Below are 17790 nucleotides of genomic sequence, written 5' to 3' on the forward strand. Positions count from 1 at the left end.
ATATGGTCCTTTTTCAGTAAAATATACCAATTCCTCATTATTTTATGGAGAAAATCAATTTTTGCTACTCTAAGTAGCATTTGCAACGTCTCTTAGCGATAGATTACTATAATTTGGGGATAGAAATGAAGAATAGTTTGCTAAAAAATATAAACTAATGTTTTGAAATAAATCATTCTAGCTTGATTTTGTCTTGACAGACCACGTTTAGGATCTACAATTGTTTTCTTGAATAAAAATCCCTAGAATAAAAAATAAAAATAGTAACATCGGCCTATACATTGTTTAAAATATTTTTCGTTTTAAAACCAGTCAAAGGACTTATTCTAAAATTAGTTGACAGTCAATACAAAAGTAATCAATGATGATTTTTGTGTCCAAATAGTCTAAATTTTTATTTTTTGACTAGTTATCTTCAATTTCTATCCATAAAATATTCTTATTAATCCTTTAAAAGTGTCACAAATTGGTAAATAAAGTCGTTAAAACTTTGTCATCACTGGTAATGAGAAATAATTAGGTCTACAGATTCAAGGTATTTAGGAAGCAATATCGAAGTAAGATCAGGTATCATAAATAGAGGTGGGTATTTTAGAGGGTACAAAAAGAAAGTGGGTACAAGAAAAAATTGAACTACTGAATTAAGGCCTTGTTTATCTGATGTCTGCCATATGATTTTGATCTGGGAAAATGAATTACTGCTATAGTATGGAGAATCTTCAACATTTAAAAAAGCACTTGTGGAAGGTAAAATTATATTTAAAAATATTATTTGTATTTTTTAAATACACCAAAGGTAAGAAAGATTAATTCTTACAGAAAGATATATCAACACCACGACGACCTTAAAAAGCGTATTTCTTTTTCTAATCTTAAAACTGTTATGAAAGCTTAAGACTATAACTAACGACCCTAGTTTCTTAAAGTTATTACAGAAATGTAATAATAAAGTGATTAATTGAGCAAAAAATAATACTGAATATTTTATATTTACAAAGAATTTAAGAAGATATAAATTTGTAACTTTCTTCTTTTTTTTTTATAGAACATTTTTGTGTTGACAAACCACATTTATAAATTAAGTCAATTTTACACATTCGACACCCTAACTAATTGTAATAAGAGTTACTGAACCCTTTAAAGTACCACTATCCAATTGAAAATCTTTTGGATGCATAATTAAAAACATCCTTGTTGTATGATCAATGATCGTATGAAAAACGAGGGATCGGACTTTTGTTGAGCGTCAGGAGAATAAAAAACTATATTTTTTTCATACCAAATTTCACCAATAACAAAAATTCTAAATAAAAATTGAAAATAGCTGATTAATTTTTTTAAGGTATCCAAATTATACATCCTTTTTAAGCATAAGTAAATACTAAAATATTGTATATAGAAATGATCTGCTAACTCTAAAAAATTATGATTGGATTTTAATTTATAATAAGAAAACTTTTTGTCTACTTATTTTAATTATTCAACCCTATATTAATTGTTGTAAGATATTATTTTACTCGGTGTAAAAAACCTCCAAAAGGTTCTCAAAAAAAATCACAGGGTTCAAAATTATAAACAACTCATGTAATCTGATTAAAATCTATTTATATAAGTAATATTTCATTCGTGAGCCAAGGTTTTTCTTGTTTAAAATTGATTATGGATATTGTTTTTTTTAATATTATTAACTAGGTATGTGAAGTTTTGTGGTAAGACTCACCCGAAACCAATTTTTTTCTCAGTTCCTTCATTAGTGATTTTTTATGAAACGATATTTAGACGGCGGTTTAAGACTGTCAACCAAAAATAAATGTGGATCGATTTTTCGGGTCTTATTATATGGTCTGATTTTCTCCTTAGTCTAATTTATGGGTTGTTCAATTAACATTTTTATTATAATTATAGAGGTTATTATTTTTTATGTAGAAATAACATAAGACATATAATGAAGGATCACATAAATAAACATTTTAGTTTATAATTATCCTTCTTCTAAAATCCTGCAGTCATTATACGAATACTAAAATGCAAAAACAGCGAAATAAAATCCGTCAATATATATAATTTGGGAGACACATACAGCCAGAACAGAATCAAGAGTGAATAATTATAAAATACAATAATTAATTCCCCATTAAAAGTACTAGTAGTCCCTATTATAAGATTATTTCTTGATGGAAGATCTAACAATCCTCTTTGAACAGTCAAAATAATTTAATGACATGGAGGGGTAATATGGTATAACATAGTTATACCATATTTATATCCAGAGATGTCTGGAATCATCAAAAAGAAGGGAGAATATCTTGAAATAGCTCAAATGATTGCACCTCTTATCTCCCTAGCAGCTAAGGGTTCATAATTGGTCCTTTTCCTAGCAATAAGAGCTTTGGCATTTTACAACAATTATTCTAACGACTTCTTCTTCTTTATTGAGAAATCCTTTTGTTTTTAAAAAAACAATCAGAAGTAGTGTTGTAGTGAATTTTGATTCCAGGTCATCCAATTAATTGTTTTGAAATTCGCACAAGCCTTACAACACATTAAACTTCATATGAGGCTATTGTATCCATGCTCCCATTTTTGAAACACACATGACGTAATGAACAATTCATTTTAGACCGAATGTTAAATGAGACCAATTCAAATCCGTTTTTTTTTAAATGACAGATTCAGATTTATTAAGATCGATCCAGACCAATTATCAAGATGAGAGTATAAATTGCACATTTTGCAGTAAGAAACAAGAAACGTTAGTAGACATTATCTACGAATGTGTATCTTTGTCTTGTTTTTTCATATTATTTTTTACCCATGTGAGATATATTTAGGAATTGTATTTTATTAACTTCAATTTTTATTTATATCATAATTAAGAATAAAGATATGCCTACTAAGCTTGTAAAAGACTGGTCCAAACCAAAACCCAACACTAGTGGATAATATGTTTTTTAACCTATTATAAATGATTTTCGAAGGTGATTTACTAATATTAATAATGCTACAATGAAAGTACGTGAATTCAAAAACCAAAAAAGAAATTCATACTACCTTTGTTGTTTTCAATCTTTATAAAATACGAGTATATTATGTTTGTAATTTGTATACATCTACAAAAAATCTTTTTATAAGGGTTAAATATTTATGTGTGCGTACATAAACATATAATATCTTTTATAAAGAAGTCAACATTAAATATATGTATTACTAAGTAAGAAAACATTCACACAGAGAACAAGACAATTAACTCGTAATCTAAAGCCAAATAACTACGACTGCCTTTAATTTATTATTTATTTCCATTGTAGAAAGTGAATTTTCATATAATATGTAATGTATGAAAAAAAAGAGATTTTCATTTTTCAATTTTTGTTTTCTCTCTTCTTTTTTTTTCTTTTGACAGTTTTATATTTTAAAGCCAAAAAAAGTCCAAAAAACAAAGCCCCAGTAATATAAGATCTATTCATTTTTATATTTGGTAAGTATAGTACATTATATGTATTCGGAATAGAAGAAGCTTGTTAGCCGCAACAAAACTCAATCATTTTTCTCAAATGAAATTCGAGCTTAATGTTTCAATGGAGAAACATATTGATTATTACAAAAGAGCAAGAAATTTATATGTATATTACAGGGTATTTTAGTTGTAAGGATTAATAGGAAATTTGCTACTGTTGAACATGATACTGATATTTTAAAAGGGTGTTTGCTGTACCCCATTGTTATTTCGTTCCCTTGGCCAAATTCAGTATGAGGTGAAGAAGGATGCCAACCAAAGGTGTCACTGGTAATATTTTTTTAGTGTGTGGTGTGGGGAGGGGACTTAGAAGTTTCATTTCGTCCCCCCCCCCCTCCTCAATAATCAACACAAATGTAATTACTATTTAATATTTTAAAGAAGACTCCTCTAGTCTTCTTCCCATGGACGCCACTGCACCAAAACATGTTTGAATAGCTCATTCCAATCACTGGCATCGTCTCATTCCATTGGCAACAAACTCTTTTTTAATATGGTAAGGCTTCACAAAGCCTTACCAATACAAATGCGTCTTTAAGAAATACCAGATAGAAACTTCTTTTATAACAAAAACCATGTACATTAGTTGATATATAGAGATCAAACATTTGCAATGTGGAAGTAAAGTACAGTGATATCTAGACATTTGTTCCTGAACAAAGCATTTTTCTCAAAAGAAACTCATAGATCAAAGCAATGAAGCTTGAAGTGTCTATCATGCCCCATTGCCAATTCTCGAGCAGCTCATATCTCAAATAAAACTCGTAGTTCCGTCAAATTTATGCTCATAATCCACCTCATATATTGGAACACTCGTATTTCAGAGTATAACTGTATGCTCAATTGCTCATATTTTTAGGTTCTTACATGGAAGGTTTCTTTATTTTCATTGGGCATTAAAGTGCTTATAGGTATGTAAATAGTGCCTCAACAAATCATGCGATAAGACTATTCAATCAAAAGTGAAACTTGAGAGTGCCACAAGCATTTACATTAGGGCGGCTTATTAAAAAAATAAACTATAAAAAATTTCATTGCCAAAAATATAATCTTTAGTTAGCACATCCCGTTCAATGTTTGAAAGGCAACCAAACTTCTTTATTTATACAATAAATATTAAATAATGCATTAATTATTATTTTTCATGAATTCATTATGGTAATCATTATTCAAACCTATGAGAAGAATTAGTAAAGTATTTATCTAAAGCGACCCTATAGAACAAAAAGAGAGAATAAGATTGAAAAATGTTCAATCTTAATTTTCATAAGATGTAAAAAAATAAAAAAATGATGCGTGCTATACGCGAATCATCAACTTTCATATTATTTTTTGTAGTTACTTAGAACTATTAAAAAAAACTACTTTAGTACCTTTTAGAGGTTAGAAAAATGCTTATAAGAAGCATGCAATACAAAATAACTAAATATGTCTTTTTTTAATATCTATATTTACTTAATAAAACGTATTTGTCTTTTTCACAGTTTGATCTAGATATAAGACCTAAAGATTACCTTGAAGGATATTGCAATTTTGGATAGGTAATTATCATACCGTGTTGCAACTTTTCCGAAATAGTCATAATCGAATTTCGAAAGTTGAAATACAATCCCCCCTAATCTTCATGTATTTACTTGGATATATGAAGCCTCTTTATCATTTCAATCAATTTTATAAGTAATGTGAAATGCCTTAGCCTTACATCACATTCATATTTACGTACATACTTAATATAAATTTGAATATGAAAATGTTTAATAGAAAATGAGTTTTTTGAAATTATAAAAATATGTAAATATATATTTTTATAATTTATTTCCATTAAAGGTCAGTCCATTATCTCATATTTTTTTCTAAATATCATGTCATATAATAAAAAACAGTTTTTCCCCTCATCCGTTTTGAAGGTTGGTTTGCACGACAAGGCACAAATGTTGTTCATAATTGACTTCACCGTTGTTTCTCATTACATGCTGTAATATATCATTCCTTAATTCAATTACAGTTAAAAAATCGTTTAATGATTAAGCTAAATACATACATAGTTTGGAAAGTAGATAGGTAGGTAGAAGAAAATATTGTTTATACTTTAAAATAATATAGTAATGTGTGTAGGTAATTGATTAGAAATGAATTAAATTGAGATAACGTTTCAACCAACTGAATGAAAATCAACTTATATATGACTATAGAGTGGGAACCCAAATTTTTTGTAGCATGACTAAATTTTTATACTATTATGAACTAACATATCAAAACCAGTTTGTCACATGTCTAGATACTACATTTAGCTATATTATTTTCTTCAACATGTCCTCCTTCACAAGCAATAACAGCCTCGATACATCGGAGAACAGATTGGTAGCTCATGACGATGAATTACGAATCCATAGTGTACCAAGCTGTCATTTTAGCAGCGTGTAGAGCAAATCCAAAATTTGGATCAGAGGTGCGGCAGACATTCTTCTTCATGATGCCCCAAACTGTAAAGTACAGAAGGTTGAAATCAGGGCTAAAGGAAGGCCACATAGAGAAGTTGGCATATTGTCCATTTAGAAGTTTTGGTTTTTCTTTTCTAAAAGGTGCTGCAATGGATTTCAGGATATTGTCGACAGTCTGGATGGAGATCTGACGGTTTCTGGAGCCTTTTTGGTACGCGGAAAAGATCGCACATTTGTTGCTTTTCTTGTTGTTGCTCCCACATTTATACACTAAGAGATATGGGATAAAAACAAGGCTCTTATTATAAGCTGTTGTTTGGTTTTGTAATATACCTTCGTATTTAAAAATAATTGTGTAAATTCGTAATTTAATGCTAGGGCAAAATTATATCGCAGCGATACCTCACTAACACAAAAGTTCACACTTTATTTTGTAATCAGCCATCGATTTTCTCCCTTATTAATGCTTCAAATGTTAATTGGTTGAATTTGCATTAACTCTTGTTGGATTATAATAGTGGTTTTAGGAGATTTGAATATTTTTTCAAATAGTAAACTTTGTAAAAATTTGAGAACCATTATGAAAAATAGCCGACTGTTTTAATAAAATATGTTCCCCGTTAACACAATAGCAAGTGAGGAATGTATATTCTTCAGCAAGTTATCATCGATTTCTATTAACAATTTATTCTAGCTAACTCTTTAGAAGCACGGCATATTGTACTTTTAGCAGGAAAACTACGTGTAAAAATGAAATCATTATTAATTTCCAGATTTTATTAGTAAGGTAATATCAGGACCAATTTAAGACTTATAAAATAAATGAAAGTTTTAAACTATGGATAATATTCTTGGGTATCTCAATTTATCCTAGTAATTTGAATACAAAGACTTTAATTGGCCATAATATGCCAGTAAATATTGAGCTGTGGTATGTGTCTATAGATTCAATTAATTTAAAATTTCTTTATTTATTCATTTTTGTTTTAGATAATTTTTGTGTAAACGCATCAAATATGTGTATATATTTTTTTTAAATCAAATTATTATCTAATTCCAAATATATTAGTTACTAGTAGTAGTAATCTGCATTGCGTGGAGTTATTAGGGGTTGAAGAAAACACAAATTTGCTTTTAATTGTATATTTAGATAACACCCAAATCAATACTTGGCGTTACCCTCCCTTTTCATGAGCATACTCACACGTAGCCACTCACTCAATACTTTTCAATAATCAAATAATTATCATAACAGATTAATGAAAAAAAAAATATTATTTGATGACCCAAGGAGTACTTTAGCTCGTTTCTAAAACTTCATCTAAAGTCATATTCTTTTTTTTAAATTTCATATAAAGTACTTCCCCATTATTTCTTTTGTAATACAAGTTGAACCTAACGCCTGCAAGATTTCATTTATTTTGATACATTTAGAATATTATTCTCTTTTTTTTCGTTATCCTGTATTGGTATATGAATCTTGGAGCAATACATAAGTTACACCCGGTGATGTTTTACTCGATAGATGGTTCATAAATAAAATCAATCTTACTTTAAAAATACTTTTTCACGACCATTACCAAGATTTCTTGCAAAAGAACATATATTTAACTCAATTCAGTAAAATGTTATTAACACATTGAATACTCAAATTGTATCTGATAGTTACATAATGAAATGTTCTAATTACCTGTATGGAATATTCTTTTAGATTGAAGGAAGCAAGAGTTGATGTTATTCAAAATACTAGAGGTGCAACTTTGATTAATGAATAGAGATTATGATGATTAAACTACTTTATATATAAGGTACGAGTAATAGATAACATAACTCAAAAATCCTTTTGTGTGAACAAATGTATTTGGTATATTATGTTGTTAAAGGATTTACTTAATAAATTGAATCCTTTAATGACTTATTAGAAATAATTTAGAAATACTTAGTTACAGGTAAGTCTCAATACGTTCAAAGCATTTCCGTCACGACCATTACGGTTTTTTTACAACACGACGACCAAACATTAATATTTATGATTCATATGTCTTTAATATAGCTAATATGTACACATATATAAGACAATCTCATTGAAGCGTAGATACCAATATGTAAGCATGTGTAGATATATAATTACCTTCTTCTGTTTCTAAATATGTAGTTAAAGTTGTATCTATGTACTGACAACAGTAAAATATGTAATCTTGTAAGTTGATTTGTGACCGGATATTGGTCAGTTATATGTATTAGCTTTTTTCAGGCTTATGTACGTGAGAGTTGATATTACCTCCATACACACAATATATATTAGTGTTGATACTCGGTTCGAAACCGATTTTTTTTGTTTTGGTCTTAAGTTTCTTCAAAACTCTTATTGGTTGCATTGAGTTGAAAAAATTAAGTGTGACTTGACATTATCGTACTACAACGTCGGGCGTCACTGCGGATGACCCATCAATTCGAAGTTTTAGCCTGTCAAAAAGGCGCCAGTTTGAGCCCATTTGCGAGAGCTCCCCCCATTATCATGGTGAACAATAATTCGTCTTCGCTTGTTAGTTTTTCGAATTTCTCTGAAGAATTCAGGCAAACAAATTGTGATGTACCACTCAGAATTGACCGTCCTACGATGCTCAAGTGGAACAGTCGCCACATGAACAGTTTTCTCGAAGAAACAGGGTACCATTTGCTTCGAAGCGCTTCTTCCAAGAACAGCGTTCGTTGGATTTGGGCCGGCATTGAAGACCCAGACGGTCGATTTTGTTTTGTTTCGGGTTCATACGTATAAATCGCTGATTCTTCCCCTGTGACAATCTTATAAACGTCTTTTGAAGCACTACAAGCGTATTTTTTCAACATTTCTTTCCACCCATCGACAAAAGCCTTCTTTTTAGCGTTTGTCAAATTGTGAGGTATCCAACGAGAACAAAACGTTTTTACGACAAGGTGTACATGCAATATTGAATGTATGCTGGTGGAAGAAATGCCCAAGGATGCCTCTATCTCACGGTATGCCACAGGACGATCTTGCATTATCACTTCACGCACACCATCAATGTTCTCTGGCGCCACGGCCCTTTTTGGACGACCTTCACGAAATTTGTCTTTGAGCGAGCGTCGGCCACGATTGAATTCATTAAATCATTTTTCTCAGTGCTATACAATGGTGCTTCATCGTCATACAAAGATTTACGTTCATCAATGTACTCTTGTTGAGAAAATCCACGTCGAAAGTTGGGAAAAATGATCGTAAGAAAATATTCACGACTTAATAAGTCCCTCTTTTATGAGCACATATAAGTGTTCTATCAGGTTTTGCATATAATTGAGTGATGTATAAAAAGAATTTCAATACTCATTAGTTAAGCAATAATGAAAACAGCTATAGAAGCCAAAATTCATTCTTTAGATTACCAATTTAAAAAAAAACACAAAAACAGGACAGCTAAAAAAGACACGATTTAAATCACTAATTATTGGTCCCTCTGTAAGTTCTGTTTTATATGATAAACCGAAATGGACATATTTTTTTCTCCCTCTCCCTCAATCAATCGAGTTTTTTTTTTTTTTTTTTGGGGGGATCTCATAGAAAGAACCTAATTTCATATTTCTTAGATCCACAATCACACACTAATGCTTCATTTTTTTGTTATATAACAAAAAGCCAAGAAAAAAACAACTTCAAAACCTTGAAAATCTCAAAAGTACTCACATAAGCACATCTATTGGGTAATAATAAATGTCAAAACTCAGTCATATAAGTCACTCATGATGTCTTCCACAATTTAACTATAAAATTGGTCAATATCAAATTTTAAAATAGACTGATAGTGAAAGTTTTTTTTCTTTTGTTAGCCCGATATAAATAGAACTTTTTTGAATGATCGAATCCCTTTGTTTCAACAAAAATTAGAGTAGTCTTAGAATAGTTTAGGATTTCTAAACAAAAATCCATAACCATCACCAATTACTTGTGTTGAGTTTCCATTTAGAAATCTTAAAACGGTCTGAGATCGTTAAAATCTTAACTAATACAGTTTAACCTTGGATTGAACCGGTCTCGTAGTAAAACTCGGTCTACAAGAAAAATCAGTCTTGATCCCGTCCCACTTCATTTTTTTCTTTTTTTTTTAGAAAAATAAATTTGAAGGGAGAAAAATTACGTTTTTTTGCGTGAACTCTTTTCAAAAATAATTTTGGCTCAAGGGTTTGAATTTTTATCTAAAAAAAAAACAACACTTAAGACCTAAGAAAATTCGGTTTGAGTACCAACACTATTTTATACTATCACAGTTGGGCAACACAAAAGTATTCAATGTCCTTTGTCGTAAGTTGTCCATGTTCCTTCTTCTTTTCTTCTGATCAGTGTTCCGAACGTTGATAGGTTGAATTTAAATTAGAACTTGTGAAGCTGTAAACATTTCATAACTGATATTAAATAATACTTTCATAGTTGGGAGGATTAGGCTAATTACTAACTGATTTTGGGTTTTATTTTTTATTTTTAATGGAAGTAGAGCATAGCATGATACAATAATGCTATATAAAGACATCATTTGTATATTTTTACTGTATTTATTTCACTCTAAAACATTTATTTCTTATTCTTCAAACATATCCATATAAATTCAATTTCAAACTATTTCTACATGAAGTTCTTGTGTAATATAATCGTTTTATGAACAAATTCATTTCAAAAATATGTATGTGAACATATATTTTACATTCTTAAAGTTAACTCTTTTACGAAAAATAAAAAAATTAAAAAAGATTACTTGTAACCCATATTGTGTTTTCGACATTGAAGTTCAACGAATGCGGTTAATCCTTTTTTATTTCAACATTTTTTCAATGGAATAGTATAATATAATACAATATACACATGAAGATTTCGTATGTACACACTATATGTATACCTAGACCGCTATGAATTAATGCAAACACTTACATATATTTTCTATTACTAAGGCATACTCCTAATCTAAATAGCTTATTCTTTTGTGTACCCATAGTTTCTTATTTGTCAATATATATATATATATACCGAGTGGTCCATTAAAATCTGAACACTTTGAATTTTAAACTTCAGTAAAATATAATTTTATAATTAATAATAAAATTTCAATAAAACTATAAATAAATCTGTGGCTCAGCTCTCTTAATCATTAATGTAACTGATTATAGAGGTAATGATTGCTTCCAGGAAGCGGCAGAAGGCCTGTCCCCGCTACTGATGTAGTACTCTGTCATTAAGTCCTAGTGCTTGCTGACAGTGGCGTTGAGGGCCAAGGTGTTTGGATGACAGACATTGCTGGCTTTCCCCTCGTCATTTACCCAAAACGTGTAGTTGAGGGGCTTGGTATTAGGGGTCAAAAATGTCAAAAACAGTTGAAAAGTGTCTAACAATAGAGGAGATACGTTTTTTTCATTATTGATGTCATAAGTGACCTCTTAACACTCTTTTATAGCTCTCTGAACAGTCAGGTGTGAAATGCCGATATCTCTTGCATGGGCACTCATGGACATGACGGGATTGGCCAGGCCGTTTTCTTTTACTCCGGGGTCATTTTGGCCTTTTTGACAGAGTCTTTCGTCTTCTAAAACGTTTTGGACTTGCTAACGGCGTACAAAGTGATCCAGGAGACGCCCAACTGCTTGGAGTACGCTAATGAAAATTTGTCGATCACGTTGAAGTGTCCCTTTCTCGACTTGTACGTTAACCGGAGAGCTCAGGTTTGTTTTGTTTATGTAATTAATTGGTTATGCTTGAATATATCGAAATATAAGTTAACTTCCATCACTCAAACTTTATTAATTATTGTATTTGTAAGTGTTCAGATTCCAATGGACCATCCGCTATATTTAAATAAACTATTAAATATAAAAAGAATTGACTTTACAAATTTCATCATAATCTGAGTGTGATGTGATGTTTTGGGCATAGAGTTGTTATATTTGAGAAATGAAATTATAGAAAACTAGATCAAATGGATTTAAATAAAAAAAAGACTGTATTGAATTACATAGATGGTTTTCATTGACATAACATATTACAAAATAAATTAAATTAATGCAGGGCCGGAAGTTTGAAAAAATTATTTTAACAAATACACATGGAAAAACTTCATTACATGGTTTTAAAAATAAAAATATACTTAATCACTTATTAAAGGCAATTTGATCTTAAAGAAAAACAACAATATTTGAGTTAAACTTCAATCATAGATATTAAAAATGAAAGATTGAAGACGTGAAAAATTTGATAAGTGAATACAAATATATTATCCTAGCTTATGTAATAATTAATTTACCTTCAACAACATAAAAATAATAATATGTCATGATTTTATAACATATTAATACATATTGGGGTCTGATATTTGAAATAATACCGGAGGAAAGAGTCATGTAAGGGGGGAGGGGCCACTTTTGACACTAGTAATGAAATAACCCTATCTCTTCTATTGCAAAACTCTTTTGAATGAGTTTTTGAGTTCTTTGAACTCTTTTTTGACACTTTTGGTCCACTACAGTCCTGATGTCAACCCTTGACTACACCTTTTGGGTACATGTTGAGGGAAAGTCCTGTAGTGTCCTTCATCCAAACACCGAGGCCCTCAATGTCAATGTAACCCAGTACTGGGACACCATGACAGGGAACTACATCTGTAGTGGGTGCCAGGACGTCTGCCGCCACCTGGAAGTCAACATTGTCCGTCATAGCATCTACATTAATGATTAAAAGAGCTCAGACACACATCTATTTGAAGTATTAATTTTGTTGAAATTATAATATTAATTTATAAATTATATCTTGATGAAGTTTAACATAAAAATGTTCTGATTTTAATGGACCACTTGGTGTTATGCTTTAGAAAAATTTCAATGCTCAACTCTAGCCATTGAGGAGCAAGTTTATTGATATATTATATAGGCACATGCTACTGTTAAAAATGCTCAGCAATGCTGAACATATACAAAAATTATAGAGCAAACAAAAATCAATTCATGGCTAAATAACGCTGGTATATAGCTGGAAAACACTGAAAAAATATCTTAGTTCCTAGTCGTGATGGCATTGTACAGGGTAGAGCTACATAACTTCCTTTTTTTAAATGTGTACCAATCAGGTAGTTGAAGTAATATCGAAATGGGCACAGTTTTATCCTGAAGGTGAGATTCTAAAGTTTTCTTGAAATAAAGCCAGTTGCTATCATGTGTTGGAGTAGTAATAAACGTGTTCTTAACGTTTAAAATAAATATTGGCAAAAAATTGTATGAGTTTTTATTCCTGCAATTTATCAAAATCAGTTAATTGCTTTAATTTTTTATACACAAAAAATGCTTTTTTCTTCTTTTTTTTTCATAATTTAAAATTTGCAAAATTCTTTAAACGTGAATAACTCTACGGATAGAATTGGTAGAGAGCCAAAATTGTTGCCTTGAGATCCAATGTTGTGCAAAAATTATGAATTAGTATGGTTTGTACAATCCGGGTAATTGAAACTAGGTGAATTCTGGAAAAAAACACTATGTTTAAGATTCTCGCAGAATCACTAAAAATTAATTACTGTATTAACTAACAATCTACAGTTAGATAAAAAAACAGCTTCCATTAAATTTTACATCTTTTTGTATAAAATAACTATTTCTTTAAAACCTATAAAAATGAGGAAAAAAATTGAAAATCTTTGTTTATTGGAGCAAGTAACACAGTACAAAATTGTTGAGCCCCTCAAGCAACATCTACCACAATGTGACAATATGCATAAAACAACTATGAATGTAATCAAAATATGCACAATCGCTCTAGGGTAATTGCAGATTCTATACCAAGGTATATATTTTTTTATAATTAACATTGTAACTATGAAGATAAACAAAGCAAAATAACTATTATTATATCTTATTTATGAGTGATTGTCAAATGTAATTAGTATGAACAAAGTATACAACCAAACTCATACAATTAGTAATTTAAGCTTATTCTTGGGATTAAAAAATAAGGGTATAATTATGTCATTACTACTTTTTTGACAAATTTTGCCTACACCCTGCAGGCACTACTAGTTAACACTAAGAAGACTTCTACTCAAAACAAGTTTTTCTTTCAAAGATTTTCTACCAGGATCTCAATTTCCTGAGATTTCTTCAGGTTTTACTACTACTAGAAATACCCGTAAATCCTAAATTTAATTATTATTTCGCTAGTGGTAATCCTTGGTTTTATTTGGTGAATTTAGGTGTCGGCTAAAAGACAAACTTCGCTTATAACTCCCCAAAAAATCTTGAGTGTTACTTTTCGTTTTTGATGAGCACACTCACATGTAACTACTCAATACTTATGACGTGTTCTCTCCTCAAGAATCAAAGAAAAATAATAGGACATTGTGAAAAAAATAATTGAGATGACTAATGAGAACTTTCCTCTTTAGGCCGATCAATAACAAAAACAAACCAAAGTCATTTTAATATTCTAACGTTCATATTTTATTCAAATCTTAACATATTCTGAAAAACCACATAAACTATGATCCTACACATAATAGACCAATAACCAACAGTTTACACATACACGTCTACAATAAAGCATTAATATAATACTGTAATATTATTTCTTATATCAAAAGTATTTATATGATTTACCTCAAGGGTATACATTAGGTCCTATATACAATACTATATGCGCACGCCTGCAATATTTGATTTGTAAGACTACATTGGTATTTCTTAGATCAAAATATGTTGATGTTATACATCACAGAGCACTGCATACAGTGAATCCGGTGACTTGTTTTCATATACCTATTTATACATAAACAAAAACTTTTCTTTATTAATATAGACAATATACGCTGAATTTAGTTATAAAACTCATCAAATTAAATAAGGAATCAACTTAAAAATATACTCATCCATCAGGTGAATTATTTGTAAACCGTTCCATATTAACACAAAAGGTCTGTATTTGAAATAGAATATGTTATTTTGAAGAAGTATGTTGTATGAGATGTGATATTTAATTGTCTCATATTTTTACTATGGACTCTAGTAACGCACGATTTTACTTTTAATCCACTTCGAGCACCACTAAAAAGGAGTTAGTTCATTACTTACTATTAAAGATATTTTTAATTTGTGGATAAAATTACGTAATTTAAAAAAGTCACAATATTTAAGGTCATAAATAAAAACGAAAGAAAATATGCTACTTTTTAAACTATAAGGAGAAATATTTTAAATTTTACTAAATTTATTATTTATTAACAAAATAACACAAATTTGTGTACCGGGATCTCACTCAAAAACTGTTTCCGGGGGAATAACAAATTTTACTTTATACATTCTAAATATTGACTCAATAATGAACTAAGTACAGGAAATCAATATCATGCTTGGCAAAGAATAATTTTACAAACGTAATTAAAAAATTGTATATCACTTCATTAGAAATATGTATGTATATAATTTTAATTTCGATGTAGGTGACAAATTTTGTAGGAATAGAAGGGCAGTGTTTTTGTATTATTGAAAGCTTGAAACAACGGACAATATTCTCTGGAACTGTTCTTCATTGAGAGATATATAAATATAATTATAATTAATCAATTATGTATACTTGTGAATAAAAGTAATAATACCACTGTATCACAAATGGATTGCAGCATTCTCTGGGTTGGAATATGATAAAGTCAATGGCGTCGTTACAAAAAACTTATACAATAATTTATAAACAACACCCTTCTGTAACCTTTGACACTAAATCTATTTATCAGTTAAACCATCTTATATCTCTATGTTTTAATTAGTTTGCAAAGATTTGCATTTGTGAATTGAGATTGTATCTAGTAGACTTGTTGTTCACTAATGCATTATTTATAAATGTTTCGCACTTATTAATGGACTTTACTTTATAAGAACCTTTGTATGGGTAATGTGCATGTTTTTTTTCTGTTTAATACTGAGTAATGTATGTCTTATTCAATTGCCGTTATATAAAGAGGGGTCATTTTATAAGGATATATGTAAATTAGTGTTTTGTTTCCAGGCTTACTATTGTCCTAAAATTGACTAATGTTGTGTCAATCCTTATTTAGAACTGAGGACTGCAGTCCCGATCACTCCAATTTTGGTCCGGCCCTGTTCAGTTCTGCACATTAGTCCTTCATGACATCACACAAATTTATTACTTTTTTGAATCAGCTCTAGCAGTGACAGTCCGAAGGGCAGAAAGTTTCAACTACCGGTCCCTAAGAATTATAGAATCAGTTCTAAAATGTAATGGACTGGACCAAATAAATAAAGACTGGCATAACAGTACAATTTACCAATATATACTCCAATTACTTGCCCTTGTTCTGAGCAACATGGTGGAGACGACTTCTTACTTACTTACTGATAGTAAACACTGCGTCATTCGGAATTTTTGCACATGCAGTCTCATGCAAATACACCTAGGGAGAACTTACAGAGCCTGAAAACTGCATTTGTATCCCCCTCGGCCATATAATACAATTCAAGATCAAGGGGCTTAAGATCAGTTACACAACTGTTACCAAAGTTGTTTTGAACAATTCTTACACTTGATTTATATATTTTATCAGACAAAATGCTGTTCAATATTTCTGACTTGCGTAACAAAATCTCCACATACAAGACTCTTAATTTAATATCGTTAAAGTAAATTGGACTCGAATTTGAAATCATTCTGTATTCATATATATTGAACATTGAACTGTCTTTGTAAGATGGACCACCACAATTAAGTGGCGAAATAACAAAATTAATACCATTTGACCAATGTTGTCCCTACCTTATTAAAACTGTTTGAAGCCCAACGATGATTGTAAAAAGCACAAGACACCAAACAGGAAAAACACGCACACACTTGTATATACAAAATAATCACAAAAATTTTATTATATACTATCCATACAAAATACTGTAACTTCTTTTTAATCTTCTTTATAATCAACGCACTTTTTTTTAAACTGACAGAAGGCTTCTTCTTAACCACGCTTCTTTTTCTTCCTATAAAACCATATCTTTTTCAGTACCAAATCACCGCGCTCTGTACATAATTATACGCACCGACATATGTGTGTATATGTAGGTAAATACAGTATGTGCGTTTATGTAGATATTCGTAAAGGAATTTGATGAAGTCTCTCAACTTGTGTGTTTTTTAATTCTCTGTTCCGGTTTTGTTCAAGTAATTGTCTTTCCCTTAAGTTATGATTGAAAAAAAAAAAAACATAACATATAATTGTAAAAGAATCGATCAAGGATTCAGAATGATGCATAATTTGGTAAAAGTAACAGCAAAATATTATTATTAAATGTCAAAAATAATGTAGTTCAAACCCTATGAGTCACATGATTGAAACTTTACAGTTTCCCCAATACTATTCGTTTATCAATGAGTAAAAATCCACTCACATACAAATTTCCTTTGTATTTTACTGTCAACTCTCCATTTTTCTGCTCATTTTCTCCGTATCAGTGTTCTAAATGTTGATTGGAGGAATTTTTAGTAGATCTTGTTGCTAAGTTGTCAACAATGTTTAAGAATTATTAAATAATAGTTCAGTAGTTGAGACGAATTGGCTAACTACCAACAGATTTTTGCCATTTGTTCCTGTATCCCTTTAGATGAGAGGTTACGAAATAAAAACTTACGATGTGTTCAACCCCAAAATAAAAATATACTATGTATTTATTTTATGGTGAGCTGAAGATTTTTCTGTCCTTGCTTCATATGTGTACCCTTAATTTTGACTTGTTTAAACTCAAATGAGTTTTTAGTTTATAAGTTTTAAATACCCTAAGAATAAATTAAAA

At 30.1% G+C, this 17790-nt stretch overlaps 1 protein-coding gene across 1 annotated transcript in view; it reads right to left on the reverse strand.

Annotated features, from left to right (window-relative positions):
- LOC121114006 (uncharacterized) overlaps positions 1-16914 on the reverse strand; it is a 393698-nt gene extending 376784 nt beyond the window's left edge. Inside the window, exon 1 of the mRNA XM_071887096.1 lies at positions 16763-16914. The gene's annotated coding sequence lies outside the window, so the exon portion shown is untranslated. The remainder of the gene's footprint in view (positions 1-16762) is intronic.
- Positions 16915-17790: the final 876 nt, after the last annotated feature.

This window comes from Lepeophtheirus salmonis, chromosome 3 (genome assembly GCF_016086655.4).
Source record: "Lepeophtheirus salmonis chromosome 3, UVic_Lsal_1.4, whole genome shotgun sequence".
NCBI lineage: Eukaryota > Metazoa > Arthropoda > Copepoda > Siphonostomatoida > Caligidae > Lepeophtheirus > Lepeophtheirus salmonis.